The sequence below is a fragment of the Dendrobates tinctorius genome, unplaced genomic scaffold (assembly GCF_039654945.1).
Source record: "Dendrobates tinctorius isolate UK_male_01 unplaced genomic scaffold, ASM3965494v1 ptg000129l, whole genome shotgun sequence".
In the NCBI taxonomy this organism is placed as follows: Eukaryota; Metazoa; Chordata; class Amphibia; order Anura; family Dendrobatidae; genus Dendrobates; species Dendrobates tinctorius.
Genome location: NW_027361797.1, coordinates 31,942,547 through 31,969,445, shown reverse-complemented (window position 1 = coordinate 31,969,445; position 26,899 = coordinate 31,942,547). Strand labels below are relative to the sequence as shown.

The 26,899-nt window shown below is 41.7% G+C and overlaps 1 pseudogene; it reads left to right on the top strand.

Moving 5' to 3' along the window:
* Positions 1–23,162, top strand: part of LOC141047854 (myosin-9 pseudogene) — a 40,363-nt pseudogene extending 17,201 nt beyond the window's left edge.
* Positions 23,163–26,899: the final 3,737 nt, after the last annotated feature.

Here is a 26,899-nt window from a genome sequence, read left to right as displayed (position 1 = left end):
AATAATAAAGCCTATATTAACCTCCCATGCTGGTACCGTTCCCACAGTATCGGCACTCATGTTCTCAGGGCTCTGGTGCTGCTGTTGTGACATGTGATGCTGGCACCCAATCAGCGCTGGCATTACTGTCCCCGCCATCAGACAAATTGAACAGGAAGAAGAAGTCCGGGCTGCAGCTGATCTCCATCTTCCTCTTCATGCTCAATTCGACAGGAGGCCAGGAGAGTGAAGCCAGCGCTGATTGGTCACCAACGTGACATGTCACAACAACCACACAGGAGTACCGGGAGATGGAGTGCCGACACTGTGGGAATGGTTACAGCATGGGAGGTTATTATAAGCTTTAAAATTTTAAGAGGGCCAAGCGAGGGGTATGAGTAGAAGTTGTCCAAGTAGTGGACAACTTCTTTAACCCCTTTCTGACATCAGACGTACTATCCCGTCCATACACGGGATAGTACGTCTAGCGCGATCAGCTGCGCTCACGGGGGGAGCGTAGCTGATCGCGGCCGGGTGTCAGCTGATTATCACAGCTGACACCCGGCACTATGTGTCACGTTAACCCCTTGCACACCGCGATCAAACATGATCGTGGTGTACCGGGGGTTAAAGGGAAGCATCGGCAGGGAGGGGGCTCCCTCCGTGCTTCCCTGAGCCCCCCACAGCAGCGCAATGTGCAGTGCTGCTGCGGGGGGCTCCATCCCTGCAGGTCCCCGAATCCAAGATGGTGACGGGGACCTTCGGGGGCCTGCAGGGAGCTGGCTTCCTCAGTGCCTGCAAAGCGCAGGCATGAGGAAGTCTGCGTCTATGCCTGTGACAGATCGCTGATCTGTCACAGGACAGTGATGTCCCCCCTGGGACAACCTAATAAAGTGAAAAAAAAATGTAAAAATAATTTTTAAAAAATCGCTAAATAACTTGAAAAAAAAAAATATTCCCTAATAAATTCATTTTTTGGAAATAGAAAACAAAAACAATAAAAGTGCACATATTTGGTATCGCTGCATCCGTAACGACCCACCCTATAAAACTGTCCCATTAGTTAACCCCTTTAGCGAACCCCTTAAAAAATAAAAATGAAAAACGAAGCAAAAAATAATGATTTATTATCATACCGCCGAACAAAAAGTGCAATAACGCGCCATCAAAAAGACGCATATAAATATCTATGGTACCGCTGAAAATGTCATCTTGTCCCGCAAAAAACGAGTCACCATACAGTGTCATCAGTGAAAAAATTAAAAAGTTATAGCTCGCAGAATAAAGCGATGCAAAAATAATTATTTTTTATATAAAATTGTTTTCATTGCATAAAAGCGCCAAAACATAAAAAAAAGACATAAATGAGGTATCGCTGTAACCGTACTGACCCGAAGAATAAAACCGCCTTATCAATTTTACTGCACGTGGAATGGTGTAAACGCACCCTCCAAAAGAAATTCTTGAAATGCTGGTTTTTGTTCTGCCTGTGTCCCAAAAATCGGAATAAAAAGCGATAAAAAAAGTCACGCGCCCGAAAATGGTACCAATAAAAACGTCAATTCGTCCCGCAAAAAAAAAGACCTCACATGACTCTGTGGGTCAAAATACGGAAAAATTATAGGTCTCAAAATGTGGTGATGCAAAAACTATTTTTACAATAAAAAACATTTTTTAGCGTGCGACAGCTGCCAAAAATAAAAACACGCCATGAATAGTAAATCAAACCCCCCGTTATCACCCCCTTATTTAGGGAAAAATAATAAAATGTAAAAAAATGTATTTATTTCCATTTTCCCATTAGGGCTAGGGCTGAGATTAGGGTTAGGGGTGTGTTGGGGTTAGGGTTGGAGTTAGAATTGGGCGGTTTCCAGTGTTTGGGCACATCAGGTGCTCTCCAAACGCAACATGGCGTCTGATCTCAATTCCAGCCAATTCTGCTTTGAAAAAGACAAATGGTGCTCCTTCCCTTCCAACCTCTGCCATGCGCCCAAACAGTGGTCTACCCCCACATATGGGGTATCAGCCTACTCAGGACAAATTGCAAAACAACTTTTGGGGTCCAATTTCTCCTGTTACCGTTAGGAAATTAAAAAATTGGGGGCAAAAATATCATTTTTGTGGAAAAAAATATGATTTTTTTATTTTCACGCCCGGACGCACTTGGGGGTTCAAAGTGCTCACCACACATCTAGATAAGTTCCGTGGGGAGGTCTAGTTTCCAAAATCGGGTCACTTGTGGGGAGTTTCAACAGTTTAGGCACATCAGAGGCTCTCCAAACGTGACATGACACTAGCAAACCATTCCATTAAAGTCTGCATTCCAAAACGTCACTACTTCCCTTCCAAGCCCTGACGTGTGCCCATACAGTAGTTTTCTCCCACATATGGGGTATCAACGTAATCAGAACAAATTGGACAACAACTGTTGGAGTCCAATTTCTCCTGTTACCCTTGGGAAAATAAAAAAATTGGGGACTAAAAGATCATGTTTGTGGAAAAAATATGATTTTTTTATTTTCACACCCGGGCGTTATAAACTTCTATGAAGCACTGGGGGGTTCAAAGTGTTCATCACACATCTAGATAAGTTCTGTGGGGGGGTCTAGTTTCCAAAATGGGGTCACTTGTGGGGAGTTTCAACAGTTTAGGCACATCAGAGGCTCTCCAAACGCGACATGACACCAGCAAACCATTCCATCAAAGTCTGCATTCCAAAACGTCACTACTTCCCTTCCGAGCCCCGACGTGTGCCCATACAGTAGTTTTCTCCCACATATAGGGTATCAGCGGACTCAGGACAAATTGGACAACAACTTTTGGGGTCCAATTTCTCCTGTTACCCTTGGGAAAATAAAAAAAATTGGGGACTAAAATATCATGTTTGTGGAAAAAATATGATTTTTTTATTTTCATGCCTGGGCGTTATAAGCTTCTATGAAGCACTGGGGGGTTCAAAGTGCTCACCACACATCTAGATAAGTTCCTTAGGGGGTCTAGTTTCCAAAATGGAGTCATTTGTGAGGGTTTCCACTGTTTAGGCACATCAGGGGCTTTCCCAATGCGGCATGGCTACCAATCCCAATTCCAGCCAAAAAAGTCAAATGGCGCTGCTTCCCTTCCGAACTCTGCCATGCGCCCAAATAGTGGTTTACCCCCACATATGGGGTATCAGCGTACTCAGGACAAATTGCACAATAACTTTTGGGGTCCTGTTACCCTTGGAAAAATAAAGATTGAGGGTGAAAAGATCATTTTTGTGGAAAAAATATGATTTTTTAATTGTACGGTTGTACGTTATAAACTTCTGTGAAGCCCTTGGGGGTTCAAAGTTCTCACCACACATCTAGATAAGTTCCTTGGGGGGTCTAGTTTCCAAAATGGTGTCATTTGTGGGCGGTTTCCACTGTTTTGGTTCATCAGGCGCTTTCCAAACGCGACATCATGTCCGATCTCGCTTCCAGCCAAAAAAGTCAAATGGCGGTGCTTCCCTTCCGAGCTCTGCCATGCGCCCAAATAGTCGTTTACACCCACATATGGGGTATCAGCTTACTCAGGACAAATTGCACAATAACTTTTAGAGTCCTGTTACCCTTGGGAAAATAAAAATTGGGGGTGGAAAGATCATTTTTGTGGAAAAAATATGATTTATTAATTGTACGGCTGTACGTTATAAACTTCTGTGAAGCCCTTGTGAGTTCAAAGTTCTCACCACATATCTAGATAAGTTCCTTGGGGGGGTCTAGTCTCCAAAATGGGGTCACTTGTGGGGGGTTTCCACTGTTTAGGCACATCAGGGGCTCTCCCAACATGACATGGCGTCCAATCTGAAGTCCAGCCAATTTTGCATTGAAAAAGTCAAACGGCGCTCCTTCCCTTCTAAGCTCTGCCATGCGCCGAAACAGTGGTACCCTCCACATATCAGGTATCAGCGTACTCAGGACAAATTGCACAATAACTTTTGCAGTCTAATTTCTCCTGTTACCCTTGGTAAAATAAAAAAAATTGGACCTGAAGTAATTTTTTTTGTGAAAAAAAGTTAAATGTTCATTTTTTTTTTATTTAAATATTCAAAAAATTCTTGTGAAGCACCTGAAGGGTTAATAAACTTCTTGAATGTGGTTTTGAGCACCTTGAGGGGTGCAGTTTTAGAATGGTGTCACTTTTGGGGATTTTCTATCATATAGACCCCTCAAAGTGACTTAAAATGTGATGTGGTCTGTAAAAATAAAATGGTGTTGCAAAAATGAGAAATCGCTGGTTAACTTTTAACCCTTATAACTTCCTAACAAAAAAAATTTTGGTTCCAAAATTGTACTGATGTAAAGTAAACATGTGGGAAATGTTACTTATTAAGTTTTTTGTGTGCCATATCTCTGTGATTTAAGGGCATAAAAATTCAAAGTTGAAAAATTGCAAAATTTTCAAAATTTTCACCAAATTTCTGTTTTTTTCACAAATAAACGCAAGTTATATGAATGAAATTTTACCACTAACATGAAGTACAATATGTCACGAGAAAACAATGTCAGAATCACCAGGATCAATGGAAGCGTTTCAGAGTTATTACCTCATAAAGGGACAGTGGTCAGAATTGTAAAAATTGTCCCGGTCATGAACATGCAAACCACCCTGGAGGGTAAAGGGGTTAAAGGGAACCTATAATTTGAGAGTCCTCGGTGGTTGATACTTTTTAATGGCTAACTGAAAAGCTGAGAACTAATTGCAGATTCAAAACTCCTCCGATCTCTTCATCAGACATAGAATAACACAAAATCTGAAGTGTCACATATTTATACACAACAAAACACAGGATAGTGCAGTAATAAGACAAGTGACGTGATGCAGAGCTATCAATATGGGAAGGAGAACAAATAGTTGTGGCAGTAAATATCTGAGCAGTTCATAGATAAGGAGTGTGAAAGTTTTATTGTCCCCTGATTAAGGACTGGTCCAGGGTTGTGATGCCCCTGAGGAGCACATATCTTAATTGACGTAAAAATGCGTAACTCCATGCAACACATTCATTCCTGCTCTGAATGTGTCAAAGGTCATCATTTGCTTGTACTCCTAGACTCTTCTGTCTCTCTGGTAGTACACAAAATGTCCCCACTGCTAATCTTCACACATGCTCCATACTTCTGTCCCGCTGTTTGGATCCTTTTGTGCATGAGCAGAAGAGTCATTTCTGCTATTGTGCAGGCCAGCCACTAAGAATCAGCACCAGAAGCAGCTTCTTCTCCCAAATGTTGAACACATTAGGTGGACATTCGAAGAGGGGGATAGAAAGAGTAGTAGTGGGCACAGTACCAAATAATCAAGACTAGTATCTGGGCAAAGGAATCATTTTTGGAAAAAAATATTTCAAATTAAATAAAAAGTATATTTTGCATGATGTAACAAAGAAATGTAATATTTATTCCAAAAACAATTCTTTAACTGCTGTTCTATCTCGATCTCAGCACACATCCTAGCCACAAGAATAAGGGTAAATTCTGCAAGTCAATAAATATCCCTTGTCACTCATTTGTAATGTCAGTACAGCTAATAATTAATATGAGCCTCAGCCATCAGTCGTCTTCTGTCAGCACCATTCACAGAATCGCTTTAATCCACCCATGACAGATTCCTGTGCACCTGTGCTCTATTTATGGAACTAGCGTTAAATAATTTATGGCGTGTTCCTACAGGAAGTCTTTATATAAGTAAATCCTGGCAAATGGTGAGAAATCTTAACAACATCATATTTAACTATATTTATATATGGAAATATATGCACACACTTATAGAAGCTCAATCATAGAGTGACTGCAGACTTGTAGCCTAATGCAGGACAACCCCTTTAATAAAAGTCCAACAAAACCAGTTATCTGCATTATTGTGTGGAATACATTAAAGGCAATCTGTCAGTAGGATCACCCCTCCTAAGCCATCTATATGGTCATGCAGGTCATGAAAAGCTGAATAAAATGATAACTTGTTATCTGAGATTTGATGTCTTATATAAAAGAAATCCATGATTTTCTTAAAACCTAAATGAGCTGCTAAGATCTATGGGCTGGACAAAGATCTCGCCGAGAATCTGCCCCCAGAGCTTACTGTAAATGAAAGTAAGCTTAAAATAAGCTCTGGAGACAAATTCTCAGGAGATCTATGTCTAGCTCATAGATCATAACAGCTCATTTAGATTTTAATAGAAATGTGGATATCACTGTATCATTTTATTCAGCTTCCTATAACCTATATGCCCATATAGATTGCTTAGAAGGGTTGATCCTACTGACAGATTCCCTTTAAAGGGATTATTCTATAAAGAACATGGTGCATAAATGATAAATGTATGATCTGTTGGTTGGAATTGTTGGGACCCCCTCTGGTCCTGAGTATGGAGGTCCCTTCGGTCCTACCATGTACATGGAATGGTATTGTGCATACATTACTAATGTTACATCCTTTTCAAAGGGGCTGTGGGAGAGGTTGCATTTTTGTTTGTTCACCTATTACTTTATCCACATGCGGTGACACAGAACGCCTTTTCTTGTGATCGGTGGGTGTTCCGGCAGTAAGATTACAATCGATGATGCATATATCTTCTTCCTTCTTACCTGTTGTTGGAGCGATAAACCCTTTAATGACTGTCATAGAATCATAGAATCATAGAATCATAGAATCGTAGAGTTGGAAGGGACCTCCTGGGCCATCTGGTCCAACCCCCTGCTCAAAGCAGGATTCGCTAAATCATCCCAGTCAGATGTCTGTCCAGCCTCTGTTTGAAGACTTCCATTGAAGGAGAACTCACCACTTCTCGTGGCAGCCTGTTCCACTCATTGATCACTCTAACTGTCAAAAAGTTTTTTCTAATATCTAATCTGTGTCTCCTCCCATTAAGTTTCATCCCATTGCTTCTAGTCTTTCCTTGTGCAAATGAGAATAAAGTTGATCCTTCTACAATGTGACAGCCCTTTAGATATTTGTAGACAGCTATTAAGTCTCCTCTCAGTCTTCTCTTTTGCAAACTAAACATTCCCAAATCCTGCAACCTTTCCTCATAAGACAGGGTTTGCAGACCGGTCACCATTCTGGTCGCTCTTTTCTGAACTTGCTCCAGTTTGTTGATGTCTTTTTTAAAATGTGGTGCCCAAAACTGGACACAATATTCCAGATGAGGTCTGACCAAAGAGGAGTAGAGGGAAATAATGACTTCACGTGATCTAGACTGTATGCTTCTGTTAATACATCCTAGAATTGCATTTGCCTTTTTTGCTGCTGCATCACACTGTTGACTCATATTCAGTCTGTGATCTATTAGTATACCCAAGTATTTTTCACATGTGCTGTCACTTAGCCCTATTCCTCCCATTCTATATATGCTTTTTCCATTTTTATTGCCCAGATGTAGTACTTTGCATTTCTCCCTGTTAAAAACCATTCTGTTAGTTGCTGCCCACTTCTCCAGTTTATTTAAATCTTTTTGAATCCTCTCTCTCTCTTCTCTAGTATTAGCTATCCCTCCTAGCTTTGTGTCATCAGCAAATTTAATCAGTTTACCCTCAATTCCTTCATCTAAATTGTTGATAAAGATGTTGAACAATACAGGGCCCAGGACAGAGCCCTGTGGTACCCCACTTGAGACATTCTTCCAACTGGATGTGCAGCCATTTACGACCACTCTTTGGGTCCGATCACTAAGCCAGTTATGAATCCACCTAACAGTTGCCTTGTCCATTCCATACTTAATCATTTTTTCAATAAGGATTGTATGAGAGACTTTGTCAAATGCTTTGCTGAAGTCAAGATATACTATATCTACAGCATTTCCTTGATCTACCCAATCAGTGATACCGTCATAGAAGGAAATTAAGTTAGTCTGACATGACTTATTAGTTACAAACCCATGCTGACTCTGTTTAATCACTTCATTCTTATCCAGGTATTGACATACATGTTGTTTAATAATTTGTTCAAAGATCTTTCCTGGTATAGAAGTCAGACTCACTGGCCTATAGTTACCTGGGTCCACCTTCTTCCCCTTTTTGAAGATAGGAACAACATTTGCTCTTCTCCAGTCTTCTGGCACTTCTCCTGTTCTCCAAGAATTTTCAAAGATTATAGAGAGGGGTTCAAAAATTTCTTCTGCTATCTCCTTCAGTACTCTGGGGTGTAATTCATCTGGACCTGGAGACTTGAATTCATTTAGGCTAGCTAAGTGTTTCCTCACTATCTTCCTGTTTATAGATAGTCCAGCATATTGATTCTGCCCATGGCAAGCCATATGCTTGTTTCCATACAAGGTGCATAAATTGTCCCATTACTAACCCTGATGGCCTGAGCTCCTGTGTCCAATCCTACATTTGGTGACCAAAGTTAGGAAAACACAGCTACTATGTATCCACCTGCGTTCCCTAGTTTATTGATTAGACATGTTCCTTAGTCAACTGTTGGGCAGTGCTCTTCTGGAACTGTTTTTGTCCAATAACACAGTTTATATCCTCACAACTGACTCTAAGTTCACATCATTCTAAAAAAAATACTTACTGTGTATAATGGATGGTTACTATGGGTCAGCACAAGAATCACAGGTCAACCTTGTTATGCAGTAGGTTTATTGAAGGATTAAACCAACATGGGTCTAAATCAGGGACCAAATAGACAATGACCTAATCCAAAAGATGACATTTAAACATTGTGAACGTCTGCTGCAAATTAGGTGATCTACAGGGTGGACCATTTAAATGGATCCACCTAAATAAAATGGGAATGGTTGGTGATATCATCTTCCTGTTTGTGGCACATTAGTATATGGGAGGGGGGAAACTTTTCAAGATGGGTGGTGACCATGAAGATGGCTATTTTGGATCCAACTTTATTTTTTCCAATGAGAAGAGGGTCATGTGACACATCAAACTTATTGAGAATTTCACAAGAAAAACAATGGTGTGCTTGGTTTTAACGTAACTTTATTCTTTCATGTGTTATTTACAAGTTTATGACCACCTATAAAATGTTTTCAAAGTGCTGCCCACTGTGCTGGATTGTCAATGCAACCCTCTTCTCCCATTCTTGACACACTGGTATGGACCTCTTATTGAAGTGAATGGGAGATTCCTGCAGTATGTGTCAGTATTCCTTTTTTTCTTAAAGGGTTATTCTCATGGATTTTTTTTTCAGACAGTGCTTGTAAAAACAAAAATGTTTGTAGTTTACAACGTATTACTATATTAAGCCATTTTTGAGACATTAACAATTTTGTTTAATTTTGCTTACAGCTTTTTGCCTAGAAGACCGACCACCACAGCTATCTAGCTCGTAAGCACTGGCCGCTATTTAACAGGTAACAGTGCACTCCAGAAATCCATCTTTAAATCAGTGCTTACAAGCTGAATAGAAAAGAGCCTGTAAGCACAGTGCATGACCTGATGTCTAGCAGCGGTGGTCGATTTCCAAGGCAACAAGCCAAAAAGAAAAGTTATCAAATCTCAAGTACAGTTGAAAATTTTAATAGGTAGTAAATTGCTATGGTAAAGTACTATATTACAATAGCCGTCTATGAAGATGGTAATAAATCTTTAATTGTATAAAAAGTGTAGTCATCTATGATATCCAATAAAAAAAAGGCATCCGACCTGGACAATCCCTTTAAGTTAAGAAAGATAACAAGTTTCCAGCAGACTTACTCCCTTCACGGATATAACCATTACAAATAGACATTAAAATGTATTTATTTTTTGCGGTATTCAAGCATTAGAAATGGCAGAGATCCAGAGAGGTGATTGCCAATAGAGGGGTTGATGATTGCGAAGACGCCGATAAATTAGTTTTAAACAAGTCAATTCAGAAAGCCTCATACGTCCTATCGGCATGTACAATGTTGTGTGTGGAAATGATATTGACTGCTTTAATTGATAAGTTTGTTACCCTGTATCTCTGATTGAACAGCCCGCCCACCTTTTCAATTAAGAAATGTCAGATGTGTTCTCTACAGTCTAACGGGATGTAAGATAAATCTTGTCTATCGATATTCTAAAAAGGATGGCGGGGTGTCTGTGGGTTTTTTCAGTAGTGCTGTATATCATGTTAGATTGCCCATATTACCGTTCAAAAAAACATAATTGTAATTATTTTATATATTCTTTGCATACTTGACTTTTAAGCTGTTAATGGGTTTATACACAACTTTGCATTTATCCAATACATTTCAAATGGAAGATTAGGTAACTGTGTCTTCAATAAAAATATTTTACCATGTGGTATAAAGAAGGGTTTCCATTAACCAATTTGCAGCATTAAACTACCACCGATCAGTAAAAATTTACCGATCGGCAATCATTTAGTGGCCTGAGTGATCAAGGGGGTTCGCTCATAATGATGTGCCTAGTTGTGTTCAAGGCAGTCTGAGTCCTGTTTTCATAAGACAATGCTCTTCTGCGAATGATGATCATTTCACCCCATGAACGAGCGTTTTACTCGCCCATAAGGTGGGCAGCCTGTTTACACTGCAAGCTTTTTGTTAAACCAGCAGTCCGGGGAATCCTCCTTCATGATAATCTTTCAGTGTAAATGCACCTTAAGAGACTGAACTAACTAGGTAACACCTCAGGCCTCCAGGTTACAAGACTCCCACTATCATGCCTGTCTAGTTTCCACGCAACTTGCTTCTAGTACAGCCCTGATTACACCCAGAAGCCACTACCCCAAGGCTCAAAGAGGTTATCCAGGACTATTTTATTTCTTTCTCATGGGGGAAAGAATTGACAGGTGCTGGGGCTGAGTGATCACAGATCGCTCCTGCTGCCGATTTTGCAACTTCATTTGACCTCACATCAGCATAGCAGCTCTTCCAGCCTGCTCTGTTGACGGGGTGTGACTGCTGATTTCATGCTGATCGACAGCCGACTCCTTGCTGACTTTCAATCAGCATGACGTCAGCAGTGAAAGGAGCAGAGCGGAAGAGAAACCGCGGCTCTTTCGACATAAGTTCAAATGAAGCATAATTGTCGCCAGCAGGAGTGGTCTGTGGTCACTCTGAGACAGCACCAGGCAACTGCCTGCTTGTAATAAAATAGTCCTTATAACCCCTTTAACCTCAGCACCAGTCAGTCAACCCTGACTTCCTCCATTTTGACTTTGTACCCAGGAGGCTTTCTCAGAAGTAACCGCATCCTGACTGTACTGTACATTATATTGGTGTGACAGTAGCTTGGAGAGGGTGGTGCAATCCTCTCCTTCTAACTTCTTCCCATACACATTAGATAAAAGCTGTCCGAAACCACTGAAATTACCAGAATCAGACAACTTTCTAATATGCATGAGGGACTCCTGATTCTGTCCAGCAGGTGATGTCAGGTGCACAGAAGAATCAAATCTGTTCAATTTTAGGAGGATAGCTTTGTTTGGTGTATAGGTAAGCCCCTGCAATGCCACCCAGGCCTACTTTGTTTGTGTATGAAGGAGTTGGGAGTAATTGCTGTCAGCAGAATGATTGCTCAGCCAACATCTCTCTAATATATATTGGGGCCTGTAGGTCTAATGGTAACTGTGCTTTCTCACCATCTGTATTAGCTCACCAAGACTCAACCAAGTGTACTAGAAAACCTCTTCACAGTTTCTCCTAATACCCTATTGTCATGCCTCCAAGCTTTTAGCCTATGGACAATCTCTCCAATTTTCAAGCCATTCGTAGCTGTGATGGTCAACGTGTGACTGGACACACCGCCTCCAGCAGGGCGAATTTCTATGGCACACGTGACCCTGGATACACCGCCTCCAGCAGGGCGAATTTAAATAATATAACGTGCAGCCGGATACACCGCCTCCAGCAGGCGAATTTCAGAATTACACGTATAACTGGATACACTGCCTCCAGCAGGGCGAATTTAAATAATAAAGGGAAACACCAGGGAAACTGATACAATGGAGGGCCCTGCGATAGGGAACGGGGACGTGGAGACCTCCTGCCCTCCCCTGAGTCAGAGTCTCTACACTCCTAACGATCCCTAGGCCGGTTCCGCACCGGGCGCCGATCAGGAACCTAAAAACCCTAGCTCGCCCTGCACCTAGCCCTTTCTAGTGAAATGGACGGTGCAGAAACCAATCCCACCACTGCACTGAAACACAAAAGGAAAGTTACAAAACAGGGGTAACATCACTTAGCTTTGCTCTGTTGCTATTGCTCCCAGCAACAGAGTCCTCCACCAGAATGCAGCTTTCCTCCAGAATAGCTGCTACTTCTCCAAGCTTGTCAGAGCTGCAAGGAACACCTCTCTGTAATTCATTCCTTCACCAGACTTTACACCAGAGCTCCCCTGAGCTGCTCTCTGTAGTTCCTTCCTTCACCAGTCTTGGTAGGAAATGAGCAATATCACCAACAACGAGTGAGAGCACATGACACACCTTTATAGTTAAGCCAGAGGAATCACACCTGTTATTGATTCCCGTGTAATAACGCTAGCCACCACCGGGGGCAAACTAGAACAAAAGACACCACTGTGCAACGACCTTAATGGCTACCAGGGGCAAAACCAAACTTAAAGGGAAGGTGCCATCCAAAAAATTTTTTTTCAGCAATTGAAAAAATGTAAAGAATTAATGTTTACATTTTCTTAAAAAATATTATAATTTGTTTTTAATTTTGCAAAATATGAAAAATAATTTTAAAAAGTTTGGCATTTCCACTTGTTAACACTAGGGGGAGCAGCTACTGAAATCTGGCACAAAAACCTATGACATCTAGGAACACAGTGAGCAGCCATTTTGATGGGGCCTGCAAAGTTACTGACTGTCTTTGCATGTAAACTCTGGATCAGAACGGCCATCAATCAGCCTGATCCAGACTTTGCAGGCAAAGACCCCATTCCCCTCCTCAGATCCTGTCCTGGCGATGTGTGAAAGCGAGGCGACAGGCGCAGTCCGGGGTGACGCTGGGAAGCAGGATGGGGGAAATGTAGCCATACAGTAACGATAAAAATGAGACCCCTCTCTTCAGCTGCCTCACCAGCCCTCCCCTGACTGCACCTATTACCCCTGACCTGTGTGCAGGTGCTCAGCCAGAACCACCCTAGAATGGGTCCCCTTTTAGCAGATAATACTGCCATAGTGTTCTCACTTAATACCGCCATATAGATCATACACAATACCACCATGTAGATCTCACACAAAACCAGCAGGGTGACAGCAGCACAGAGTATTTCAGGAGAGCAGTATCACATGGGATAGGATTAGATACACGGCTCAGCAGTCAGTATCACACAGGAGAGGATTAGATACACGGCTCAGCAGTCAGTATCACACAGGAGAGGATTAGGTACACGGCTCAGCAGTCAGTATCACACGGGATAGGATTAGATACACGGCTCAGCAGTCAGTATCACACAGGAGAGGATTAGATACACAGCTCAGCAGACAGTATCACACAGGATAGGATTAGATACACGGCTCAGCAGTCAGTATCACACAGGAGAGGATTAGATACACGGCTGAGCAGTCAGTATCACACATGAGAGGATTAGATACACGGCTCAGCAGTCAGTATCACACAGGAGAGGATTAGATACACGGTTCAGCAGTCAGTATCACACAGGAGAGGATTAGATACACGGCTCAGCAGTCAGTATCACACAGGAGAGGATTAGATACACAGCTCAGCAGACAGTATCACACAGGATAGGATTAGATACACGGCTCAGCAGACAGTATCACACAGGAGAGGATTAGATACACGGTTCAGCAGTCAGTATCACACTGGAGAGGATTAGATACTACACGGCTCAGCAGTCAGTATCACACAGGATAGGATTAGATACACGGTTCAGCAGTCAGTATCACACAGGAGAGGATTAGATACACGGCTCAGCAGACAGTATCACACAGGAGAGGATTAGATACACGGCTCAGCATTCAGTATCACACAGGAGAGGATTAGATACTACACGGCTCAGCAGTCAGTATCACACAGGATAGGATTAGATACACGGCTCAGCAGTCAGTATCACACAGGAGAGGATTAGATACACGGCTCAGCAGTCAGTATCACACAAGACAATATTACAGATATGCCCACACTGGTGAAACTTCCAGCCCCCCCATACACTAGACTATGGGCTGTATATGTCACTGTCCTCCTCAGACAGCCATAAAAGCTGTCATAAAAGGGAAGGTGTCAGATTACCGGAGATCACTGGGGCTGTGAGTGAGGAGGCGGAGACAGAGCAGGAGGACGCTGGAGCAGGAAGCACAGGGCTGAGCCTGGAGTAAGCAGTACAGAGGAGCATAGATGAAAGTCACCCGCACTCACCACTCTCCATCCTCCGGCTCCAGTGAGCGCTTCTCTCCTCTGCTGACCACCTTCTCCATATCTTCAGCCTCTCCTCACAACACAGGACCTGTTATGCCACAAGTGGTCCTGTGATAGAGGGTAAGTGGAGCTCAGCAGATAGCACTGGGCTACAGTAAAATGGCGCCCAGCCACACCTACAGCAGTGAATGGTGCAGCCCACAGGGGCGTGCCCAGTTCTCTGCTAATGAGGCTGCAATGTTAGAGATGGGGTCGGGAACCGACCACAGTTTTCTATGTCCAGGGACGGCCATATTTGCAGACTGTATGAGTCCTCCACAGATCTGCAAATCAAGATGGCAGCGCCCAGTGGCTACATTAAAACATTATTACAAACAAACCATAAATCCTAGTTAGTACAACATCTGCTGAAACAACATGTTTTGTTACTTACTATTTTTTTGCAAATTATATAAAATTGCGGCACCTTCCCTTTAAGCACACAGCTTTAGGAAAAAAAAGGTTACATGTGCTTTTATCTGTCATCATCCAACCTGGATCATGACAGTACCCTCCCTTAATGAGGGGCCTCTGGACCCTCAAGACCGCTCCTCATCAGGGAACCACCTACAGCATGGATGCCTAGATCCAGAGTTCACACCTGCAACTACCTGCACTTCAGGTTTATGACAAACGAGCACCGCTGGTATCGGCAATGTATGTTCTGGAGGCACCATACATCTCCGAAGTGCCGACCTGGGGAATGAGTTGTGTATGTGTATGTTTGGGGTTAACTCGAGCTGGTAAGACTCCGCAACACACTTCTACTGGATGTTTTTTGGTAGCCACCCATACATGCTCGTTCACACACTGGTCCGGACCTGAACGTTTATTGCCACAAATTCATTTGTCACAATACGGTGAACTTTTTCTGGAACTGACAACAGAAGCGTCCCCCTGTGTCACCACACTCACACCCCCTGTTAGTGATTCTCGTGTAATAATGCTAACCACCACCGGGGGCAAACTAGAACAAAAGACACCACTCTGCAATGACCTTAATGGCCACCTGTCATGAACTCATTTTCTGCTCCACCAGTTGAGTTCCCCTTCCGTTCTCCCTCTGGTGGTGACAGGAGGTAGTGCGGTTGGTTTAAGTGGTAGTGATCTGCCACCTGATGAGGAAGATAACGATTGGCTCTCTGAAGTATCAGACTGGATATAAGACAGCCGACACCCTATCCGGGTGCTGGTGATTCAGTCTGCTTCTCAGGTCCTGGACTTCAGCTCTCTTCCAGTCTTCTCAAGGTAAGTTTGTTTTTTGCTAATATTCACACTTGCACTTGTTGGTCAATTCAGTTTGTTGTGTAATCAGCCTGCCCCTGCTGGGGTTATGCTGAAATTCCACTCCTATTAATCAGTATTTGCCAATCTGCTTTTTGTCCCTTATTAGATTGGCCTCTTTTTTGCTCTGTTTCAGAATATTTCAGAGTGCTGATATAGGTTTAGAAGTCTAGTGACTTCAGGGTTAATTTTGCTATCTGAAGTGTTGGACAATATTTTTGTAGGTTGTTTTTGGCAGATTGCAGACAATGTCTTTCCTTTTCTGTCCTTTTTAGTTAGCCGGGCCCCATCGTTTGCTCAGCCTATTTTCCTGCCTTTGTTTGTATTTTCATCTTGTTTCACCGTCAATACATGTGGGGGGCTATCTTTCCTTTGGGGTATGCTCTGGGACAGTTAGTTTTCCTCTTTTCCTGCTTTAGGCTTATGTAGATATCCGGTTGTGACGAGGCGTCTAGGACCAACGTAGGAACGCTCCACGACTGCTGCTAGTTGTGCGGTTAAGATCAGGGATCTGCAATCTGCATAGTTACCAACTTCTCTGGTTTTCTGAGACTTTGCTTGTTGTCTTGTTTTTCCTCCTCGGTTTCCCATTCATAACAGCCACCGGGGGCAAAACCAAACTTAAGCACACAGCTTAAGGGGAAAAAAAGGTTACATGTGCTTTTATCTGTCATCATCCAACCTGGATCATGACAGTAGCCTTCAGTTCATCATTGCTTCTCATCACTGATCAGGCCTGTTAAGACTTTTGGCTCACCACAACTTTACAGGTGGACTCTTCTCTCAGGCTTTACTATTCCAAAAGCCAACCGAAACTCCAACAGGCGCCACACAAACCATCCAAACTCTCCCTATTGGCAACCTCATTTTTTATTCTCCAACTCAGTGTTCCTTCCAAAAAGGTTGTGGAGCAGTCAAACATCACTATCTGTCATCCACATAATCAGCAAGAAGGGGTACACAGCATAACAAACAATTTACATGTACGTAAAGGAAGAAACAACAATATAAATACTGACCAATCTCTTGGATAGCAATCCGCAAACCATGGCAAAAGGTGGGCATTTTGGGGGGTTCCATATAGTTTGGAGCCTTTTTAGGGGTGGAAATGTTATGTCCTTATAATGGTATGGAATGCCGGCAAGTATGATGTCTATTTTTCAGTACAGGGACTTCTGTTCAATAGGTACCTGGGTCTGGGTGCTATTTGTACTTATGCACCACCCATAGTAACACTCATGGGACCATACGATCTGTTTCTACAGTCTCCTGATATGTAAAGTCAGGAATGTATTTATGTAGCAGTAGGAAAAAGCAAAATCTTCCATATTGTGTTTTATTTTTCCCAGTAATAAATTATGACTTTGTAAACTCAATTCAATGATAGGATTAAAGAGGAAAATAAAAGCAAATTCCGATGATAATAATGGTGACAATAAAATGCAAATATTACCTTTCCCTATGAAATTTAGGACCTTTTACTATGGAAAATTTGAAGGAATATGTTTCTTAGGAGAAGATATTTCTTAATCTGAAAGGAAAAAAAAATGTCCCAGCTAATGTTCCATCTGCTTCAAGAGCAATGATTTATAGGGCAGAGTATATGAAATCAGGCCACAATGTTTTCATATGTTTTTTTTTTTCTTGAACATTTCCAAAAGATCTATTGCTACAGATCGTAATAAAAACTCAGGCAGAAAAATCGTTTTCCGCTGTTGTCACTTTTCTCATTCTCAAAGTGGGATTTTCATAATATGGTTCTGTGCCAGTGCAATCTCTCAAGAAACTTAAGCTTGATCTGTTTCCTCATCCGCACTTGTAGCTGCTCGGCGCCCGATTTGTTTAAAATGCAAGTGCATTAATACCGAGCTTTACCTATCTCTACAGATTGGCCCATGGAAATGATAAGGACATTTCCTTCCATCGCAAAAAGCTTGCGGCTTCAGATTGGCAGACTGCTGACGGGATCAGAACATTTCGATTTTCAGTGAACTTTAAACAAAGCATCGTCTAAAGAGCAGAAGCAAAATTGAATATTTTAACATTTGGAGTGAACCTGTCACCAGTGTAAACAAAGGGTTTCAACTTTTTTCTAAAATCCAACATTTCCATATACAATAGAGGTAAATCAAAAATCAGTACCGGCTTTCTGAATTTGTATAGCTCCAACACATTACACAGGATTGTATGACAGCTTCATTTAAGCAGTTCCTCTACCTTACTGACTGACAAGTCAGATTCTGTATTATTTCATCTAAAGTACAAACTAATGCACGTTCTATCAAATCCCAAAAAATAAGAACAGGAAAAAGAGCTAAAAATAATAATCTGACATCTGTTATAGATAAGTCAACAGATAAAAATATTTTAGGATGTATCATACCATAAATGTGCCTGTATGCTTCTACTGACATGGGATTGTATTAATAGACCTAGAGATGAGCTGATATTTTAAAATTCAAATTCCCTGACTTTGCCAAATTCTCTTCAAAAATTTTATTCTCGGCTAACAGGGTACCACAATATAATTCTACGCAAACAAATTTGCATGAATCTCAATACTGAAAACCTGGTAATTGCTCAAAAAATACACATGGGGAAGAGGAGAGAGAACCCTTTTGACTGTAAGAGCGTGCACGCTACAGAAGAGAGAGAAAACCTCGCCGACCATAAGAACTTACAGTCTACAGGAGAGAGACAGAGGACCCCACTGACTATAAGAGCTAACACGCTACAGGAGAGAAAGAGAGAACCCCACTGCTCATAAGAGCTTACACTCTACAGGAGAAAGAGCGAGAGAGGACCCCACTGACCATAAAAGCTTACACTCTGCAGGAGAGACAGAAAACCTCATAGATAATAAGAGCTTACACTCTACAGGAGAGAGAGGACCCTGCAGACCATAAGAGCTTACACTTTACAGGATAGATAGATGACCTCACTAACCATAAAAGCTTACACTTTACAGGAGTGAGAGAAAACCTCATCGATAATAAGAGCTTAAACTCTACAAGAGAGAGAACCTGCTGACCATAAGAACTTACACTCTACAGAAGAAAGGGAGAGCCTCACTGACCATAAGAGCTTACACTCAACAGGAGAGAGAGGACCCGCTGACCATAAGAATTTACATTCTAGAGAAAAGAGATGATCCCGCTGACCATAAGAGTTTATACTCTACAGGAGAGAGAGAAAACCTCAGAGGCCATAAGAACTTACACACTTCAGGAGAGAAAGGACCCCCTGACCTTAAGAATTTACACTACATAGGAGAGAGAGGACCGCACTGACCACAAGAGCTTATACTATACAGAAGACAGAGACTTTCCCAGTGACTCTGGAGAAGGAAAACGACTCTGTTATATAAACTGTGCTCCACTGGGAACCACTAATCTGTGACGGCACCATACTGACCACCACTGTACAAGGTATGATAATGCGCTAGATGTCATAGCTGCAAGGCAATATGGGGAAGACAATGCAAAATGATGATAGCTCACTCTCTGATGCTTCAGCAGTGAGGGAAATTGTACCTGAAAAGTTTGGGGGGTTTTGCGAGCCACAAATCGAGTCTCAAATCTCAAAATGTTCGAATTAATGTGAAACTGCAAGTTCCAGGAAATTCAACGCAAACTTAATCCACCTCAGATCAATCCGCTCATCTCTAGTTCAGCCTCATGCTACAGTAAATACTGCTTCATGCACATGGAGTCTAAGTAATGCGTCACTAGACATGGTATCAAAGAAACGTAAGTGCATGTAATTTAGCAGTTGGCAAGGGTTTCACTTACCCTTTGGTAATAATATATCTTTATCCACCTCTGGAAGCTTCTCAAGAACACGGGTCCCCCATATCACAACCACTGTCAGTAGAGAGGTTGTCGCGCATGCTCACATCAAAAGCAATCAAACCATCATATTACAGCCATTAAGCCCTTCACGACATCCTCCGCACATGTATGGCGCATGTCGGAAGCAGGTGTATGGAGCAGGCTCCTGCAGCAATCCCGCACCATGCTCTGTAGGTGATGGCTGTGTATTACAGCCAGGACCTGCCATTAACAATTGCGGGTGGAGCGGTGCTACTGCCACAATTGTTAACCTGTTAAATGCTGCTTTTTAAGGGTGTGCATCATTTTCTTTGCTCATCGGCATGCCCGTGACGTGATGATGGGTAGCTGATGGGTTGTCATGACAGTGGGGGGTCAACTAATGACCCATGTCTGTTATTACGGAGCTCCTTTGAAACTCTGCCTGTGGCTGGGCTTCAAAGGAGACCATGAGTTCTGATATATGCAGCAATGGTGTGGCATCACTGTATATTGAACAAGCAATCAGATGATGGCATCCTCAAGCCCCCCTAAAGGGGCTAACAATAACAGTGAAAAGTAAAAAAAAAAGTTTTAAAAAATCTGAAAAAAAAAATAAAAGTTCATATCACCCCTTTCCCTCCAAAATAAAAATGTAAAAAAAAATACACGTGTGGTGTCACCGCTTTCAAAAAATTCTGATCTATCAAAATATAAAAAAACAATTACCCCGATCGGTAAACACCGTAAACAAAAAAAACGCCAAAATTACGTTTTCCACAAAAAAGACTATAACAATCTATCGAAAAGTTACTCTCAGTCTTAGGTCAGAGACAGACTGTCATATTTGTTGTGCGAGAATCGCACCATAAACCTCGTACTGGCTGTCGGCTCTCCTGACCTGAGCTTGACAGCTGCATAGTAATCTCATGTTGTCTTGCACAGGTCAGGAGATGTGCCAGCCAGTCTGTGTAGTGCAATTATCGCACGAGTTACACGGCAGTCTGACTCTGCCCTTAATCTCAGTCACGAGAAAATCTGTCTTCACTGAATACAAATTTTACCTGCAAATTGAAAATTTTGAAAATGACTGATCAATCCAGAAGGAGAAAGAAGCAGCTTTCTCTGATAAGATATATTGCAAAGTTGGTTAGTTTCATGTGTACTACTGATTTATTAAATAAAAAATAAAGCGAGGGCCACACTTTAAGTTACATTATAGAATATTTCTGCACAGATATCAGCTTTTTCTTTTAGAGATACAGCCACCATCTCCGAAGCAGACTGCTCATTTTCGTTTCACCGCACAAAACTGACAATTTTTCCACTTGTCGAACGTCTGTGAATGTGTCTGCCATAACACCCAGGCTTTATTGCTGCATAAAATTTAAATACCTGCCTGAGTTCATTGTTCTGGAAGTCAAATATATGTGGCATCAGCCGTAATTAGACAAGAGACTGTGCCCAATTAACAGCAAACTCATCAGCTAGCGAACCAGAGTTCATCAAACATCCTAAAGTATGTGATAACACATCTGTGTAACTTGATGGGGATGTCTGTCTCTTTCCACTTTTTCCTTCTACTAAGCTAAATGATCTGAAAATAAAAGTGGTAATTTGTAATCTAGTGATTACCCCATGCTGGTGGTTGGCCCTGTTTATCACTTTTCAGTAAGGACATAGCAAGTAAAGGTCCACTTACACCGATCGCCCGGTGGAGCTATACAGCTGCCGATTGGTCAATTTTTACCTGTAATCAGTCATTTAATAGCCTGTTTATTCCAGCCGCCCACGGTAAATAATGCCCTCAGTGTGCATGCACTGCCATTGTTCTCGGCAACGTGAGTCCTGTTTACACAGAGCAATGTTTCCGACGAGTATGATGATCTTTTGTGCAGCATTATAGATCATATCACTCGACAAATGAGCGTTTTGCTCATTCATTGAGTAACTGGCAACCTGTTTGCACTGAAAGATTTGTGACAATCTATCAGTGTAAATGTACCTTAAAGGGTATCTGTCAGCGGGTTGTTGCTATTTAACCCGAGAGTAACATAATGTAGGAGCAGAGACTGTGCTTACAGGGATGTGTCACTTATTAGGTTGGGTGCTGTAGTTTCAATACAATCAGTGTTTTATTAACAGGAGATTTTCACTGTAGGACTAAGTCTCATGTGCAGAGCAGTCAGGCTAATTAGTGTAACCCCGCCCCCATTACTACTGATTGGCAGATTGCTGACAATGTACACTGTACACAGAAACCTACCAATCAGTGATGTGGGTGGGGATATACAGAGCTCATCATTTTGAGCATTGCTACATCTACAGCAGATAAAGCAAGGATTCTATCACAACTGCATCAAGCAGCCCAGTAAGTGATACATCACTGGAATTATGGTCTCATCCCCTACATTATGTTGCTCTCGGTTTACTTGGAAGAAATCTGCTGAGAAATTCTCTTTAAGTGGCCATTTAAGCAGGGCCTTATAGGCTACATGTAAGCAGATTGTAATGTTTCACCTTATGGAGAGTGACATGCCTGACATGCCATTGTAAAGAGACTTATAGGCAATTATTTAATTTCTCACAGGAGCATTGGATGGCCTATAAGCCTCCTTACCCTGGCATATCAGGCATGTCACTCTCCATAAGGAGAAAAGTAAATCCTTTAACTCCGCCAGAAATCTTACTCCAGTCAGACACAAGTATATTTTTGGGTTAATTTGCACCACTAAAATTGAGTAAATGTTGATAAATGACTTAGCCATGCCCTGGCTCCACTCCATCTCCGGTCACTTTAGCAAAGCTGGCCATGAATAATATAAAAACACCAAAGGTCACAACAATTTTTGCTCAATTTGTATTCTGGCCAAAACTCCTTCATGAATCGAGCTCTAAATGTGAAATGAAATAAAAGCATTCAATAGTACAAAGTGTCCTGCAAAAAAACAAGGAAAAGTAAATAAGTTTGAAAAAAAATAAAGCAACATTTTAAAAAAAAAATGGCCATGGTGTCAAGGTTTTTAAAAAAATAGTTTTCTTTTAGATTACACTTTCCTTTTAAAGTATGTTGTCTGTTGTAAAGAGACATATTTCCTGACGCGCTTTACTATCTTAAAGTTTCAACATTTGGGGTTCAGTTGCCTTAATGAAAAAAATGTTCCGTATAAAAGGCGCACAATGGATATTTTTATCTAAATTTTAAGTGAACGGTGAACATTGACATCCCTTTGTTATGTATAATGAAAAAATAAACGAGTCTAAACTGCGCTCTGTTCTGTCAACAGCGAGATAAGATTCCTCTGCCTGTCTACAATGAGAAGTGAGATCTAGGTTAAGATTCTTATGACATCCCTTTTTAATAGCTTCCACATCAAAACTGACATGTGCTGGGAATGAGGCATGAAATATTCACAGGTTCTTATGAGAGATGTCTCCAGTCTGTGAAAAGAAAACAAGCAAACCATTTGAACCCTGGGATCGCCCCCCCACCTTTTATATCGCACATTTACGAAACGATGCCTTCAAATCTGGGACTTTATTAATCAGCAATCAAGCTGACAGCTAATTACCACTGTGCATAAAGCCTAAACGTACATTTATTTTTTATTTTGTATTTTTTTTTTTCATTTACCTTTTTCATTTAGGTTCCTTTGGGGGTATACGAAAAACTCACTCAAACCCTTGCAGTAGACACAATCAAAAGACATTTTAATAATACAAACAATAGAGTACAGACTGAACTGTCAGATGAAAAGTGATAGCCGCTGTATTGAAGCAAATCCTCCGGAGTTGCTGTCTCTATGGACTGTCAGGCAATGAAAAACCAAACCACAGGCACTCCTAACTGCAGAATCCAGAAAAAGGAGAATTTACTCTGAATATACTGTGAAGTACGCAGGACTGTTTACCCTCCATCATTCCTAAAGGACAACTGGCTACTTTATAAGATAAAGGGAAAGTGAACATAGGAATAAGGCAATTAACCTAGATATTCGAAATAGATGAAAACAATATAAAATAATTATAATACAACAATATAATTTGCACTGCTGATATCATTTAGGATGTGGTAGAGGATATCTATGCAGTTTTATTCTCGACGCGTTTCAAAGGTGACATAGTTCTTGTCACGATCCTAACAGCGCCGGCCTTCAGCCTTCGCTGCGCAGGGACTCACCCGTACTGTAGGGGCCTCGGGGACAGGAACAGTTGGAAAGTACTGATGCACAGGTCCTGAACGCTGTAGTTTTAGCAAGCAGGCACAGGACCTACGGTCATGTGACCGCAGGGGGCAGGGCTTAGCGTCCTGCTTACTGGGATGGTAGAACACTCAGAGTCGGGCAAACTGGAGGTCATACACGGTACGGGCAAACGAGGTACAGGAGGAATAGGCAGACGGGAGGTCAGACGAAGCCAAAGGTCATACACAAAAGGGCGGTGCGGTACCAAAGGGACGAGCAGAGAGCAGTCGAGTCACAAGCAGAGAGTCATACACGAGAGGGTGGTGCAGTACAAGAGGGTCAGGCAGAACTCGTAACAGGGACAGAATCGGATCACAACCAAACAAGCAACAAGTTATCAGGCACAAGGCACACGTATACAAGAGGTCACTTAACTCAGCCGAGGGCAGGAGTATAACTGACACCGGACCTAGGTCCAGTGAGCGTTAAATAGCCGCCCTCTGCCAGAGAGAGGCAGAAACAATTAGCCCCCTGTCTGACCAGGACGGGCCAAACTAAAACCCCGTCCTGGATCATGACACTTCTTCAGGAAAACTACAACATTTAACATTGGTAAATGCTGTGGTTCTCCTGAAGAAGTGTGTCAGCGTCGAAACACTTTGAGAATAAAAATGCAAAGCTATCCTCTACCGCATTCTATACATTATTGTAAATGATACAAGCAGCGCAGATAACCAAAACGTCCTATTTCATGTACTACTACTGTAGGATCGCCAAACCATTTAACATTGATAAATGTTAAATGGTTCTCCTGAAGATGTGTGGCAGCATCTAAACACTTTGAGAATAAAACCGCATAGCTATCCTCTACCGCATCCTATACATTATTGTGAATGATACCAGCAGTGCAGATTACCAATACTTCCTATTACATATACTACTACAATGAGATCTCCAAACCATTGGTACTGCAGGAACTGGATCACCTTATTTCCAAATTTGATCATTGATGTGTTTTGCACAACCCTACAAGGTGAGAAGAAACACTTATTTTAGCTGCTGTATTGTGGGATAAAACCCTTTTGCACCTTTATTGTTTCCCCAGTATCTGTATATGCAAAAATAGAATACGGCCATTATTCTTTTTTTTTTTTCAAGAAGGTCTTTTTAGGTCTTCCAGAAGGAGTGATCCACCATGTGAAGTGCAGGCATAGTGTGGTAGGCAGCTTAATAGGCTTTTTAGAAGGAGAAGGAATAGGGTTTAGCTAGTGGTTTGAGGATAATTCTTACACACAGGTTAGTGCAAATAAGAGGTTAATCTAACCAAAGAAAAGTATGTGAGCTTAGTCAACAGGCATAACCAGAGTTTTAAGAAAGTTATTCAAATGTGTGAGACAGCCGTTTGTCACATACTGGGCTGCATGCTGTAGTTTCAGTTTCATCAGCAGCGGATTATCACTAGACTAGAGGACTAGTAAACCTGCTACCGGGTAGTCCTCCATATTTATGAGCTTTAGATAATACCGCTTTCCCCACTGATGGACAGCTTTGCGTGTATACTGTGCATATACAAAATCTGCCAATCAGTAGTGTCCAAGAGTTATACAGAGCTCAACATTTGGGGAGCTGGTAGATTTGAAGTAATTAACCCCTTCACTACCAAGGGTGGTTTGCACGTTAACTACCGGGCCAATTTTGACAATTCTGACCACTGTCCCTTTATGAGGTCATAACTCTGGAACGCTTCCATGGATCCCGGTGATTCTGACATTGTTTTCTCGTGACATATTGTACTTCATGTTAGTGGTAAAATTGCATTCAAATAACTTGCGTTTATTTGTGAAAAAAACGGAAATTTGGCGAAAATTTTGAAAATTTCGCAATTTTCCAACTTTGAATTTTTATGCCCTTAAATCACAGCGATACGGCACACAAAAAACTTAATACATAACATTTCCCACATGTTTACTTTACATGAGCACAATTTTGGAACCAAAATTTTTTTGTTAGGAAGTTATAAGGGTTAAAAATTGACCAGCGATTTCTCATTTTTGCAACACCATTTTATTTTTAGGGACCACTTCACATTTGAAGCCACTTTGAGGGGTCTATATGATAGAAAATACCCAAAAGTGACACCATTCTAAAAAATGTACCCCTTAAGGTGCTTAAAACCACATTCAAGAAGTTTATTAACCCTTTAGGTGCGTCACAGGAATTTTTTGAATATTAAAAAAAAATGAACATTTAACTTTTTTTCACAAAAAAAATACTTCAGGTTCAATTTTCTTTATTTTACCAAGGGTAACAGGAGAAATTGGACTGCAAAAGTTATTGTGCAATTTGTCCTGAGTACGCTGATACCTGATATGTGGGGGGGAACCACTGTTTCGGCGCATGGCAGACCTCAGTAGGGAAGGAGCGCCGTTTGACTTTTTCAATGCAAAATTGGCTGGAATTCAGATCGGACGCCATGCCGGGTTTGGAGAGCCCCTGATGTACCTAAACAGTGGAAACCCCCCAAGTGACCCCATTTTGGAAACTAGACCCCCCAAGGAACTTATCTAGATATGTGGTGAGAACTTTGAACCCACAAGGGCTTCACAGAAGTTTATAACGTACAGCGGTACAATTAAAAAATCATATTTTTTCCACAAAAATGATCTTTTCACCCCCAATTTTTATTTTTCCAAGGGTAACAGGACCCTAAAAGTTATTGTGCAATTTGTCCTGAGTACACTAATACCCCATATGTGGGTGTAAATGACTATTTGAGCGCATAGCAGAGCTCGGAAGGGAAGCAGCGCCATTTGACGTTTTTGGCTAGAATTGAGATCGGACACCATGTCGCGATTGGAAAACCCCTGATGTACCAAAACACTAGAAACCCCCCACAAATGACACCATTTTGGAAACTAGACCCCCCAAGGAACTTATCTAGATGTGTGGTGAGCACTTTGAACCCCCCAGTGCTTCACTGAAGTTTATAACGTACAGCAGTACAATTAAAAAATCATATTTTTTCCACAAAAATGATCTTTTCACCCTCAATTCTTATTTTTCCAAAATTAACAGGACCCTAAAAGATATTGTGCAATTTATCCTGAGTACGCTGATACCCCACATGTGGGTGTAAACCACTATTTGGGCGCATGGCAGAGCTCGGAAGGGAAGCAGCGCCATTTGACGTTTTTGGCTGGAATTGAGATCGGACACCATGTCGCGTTAGGAAAGCCCCTGATGTACCAAAACAGTAGAAACCCCCCACAAATGACACCATTTTGGAAACTAGACCCCCCAAGGAACTTATCTAG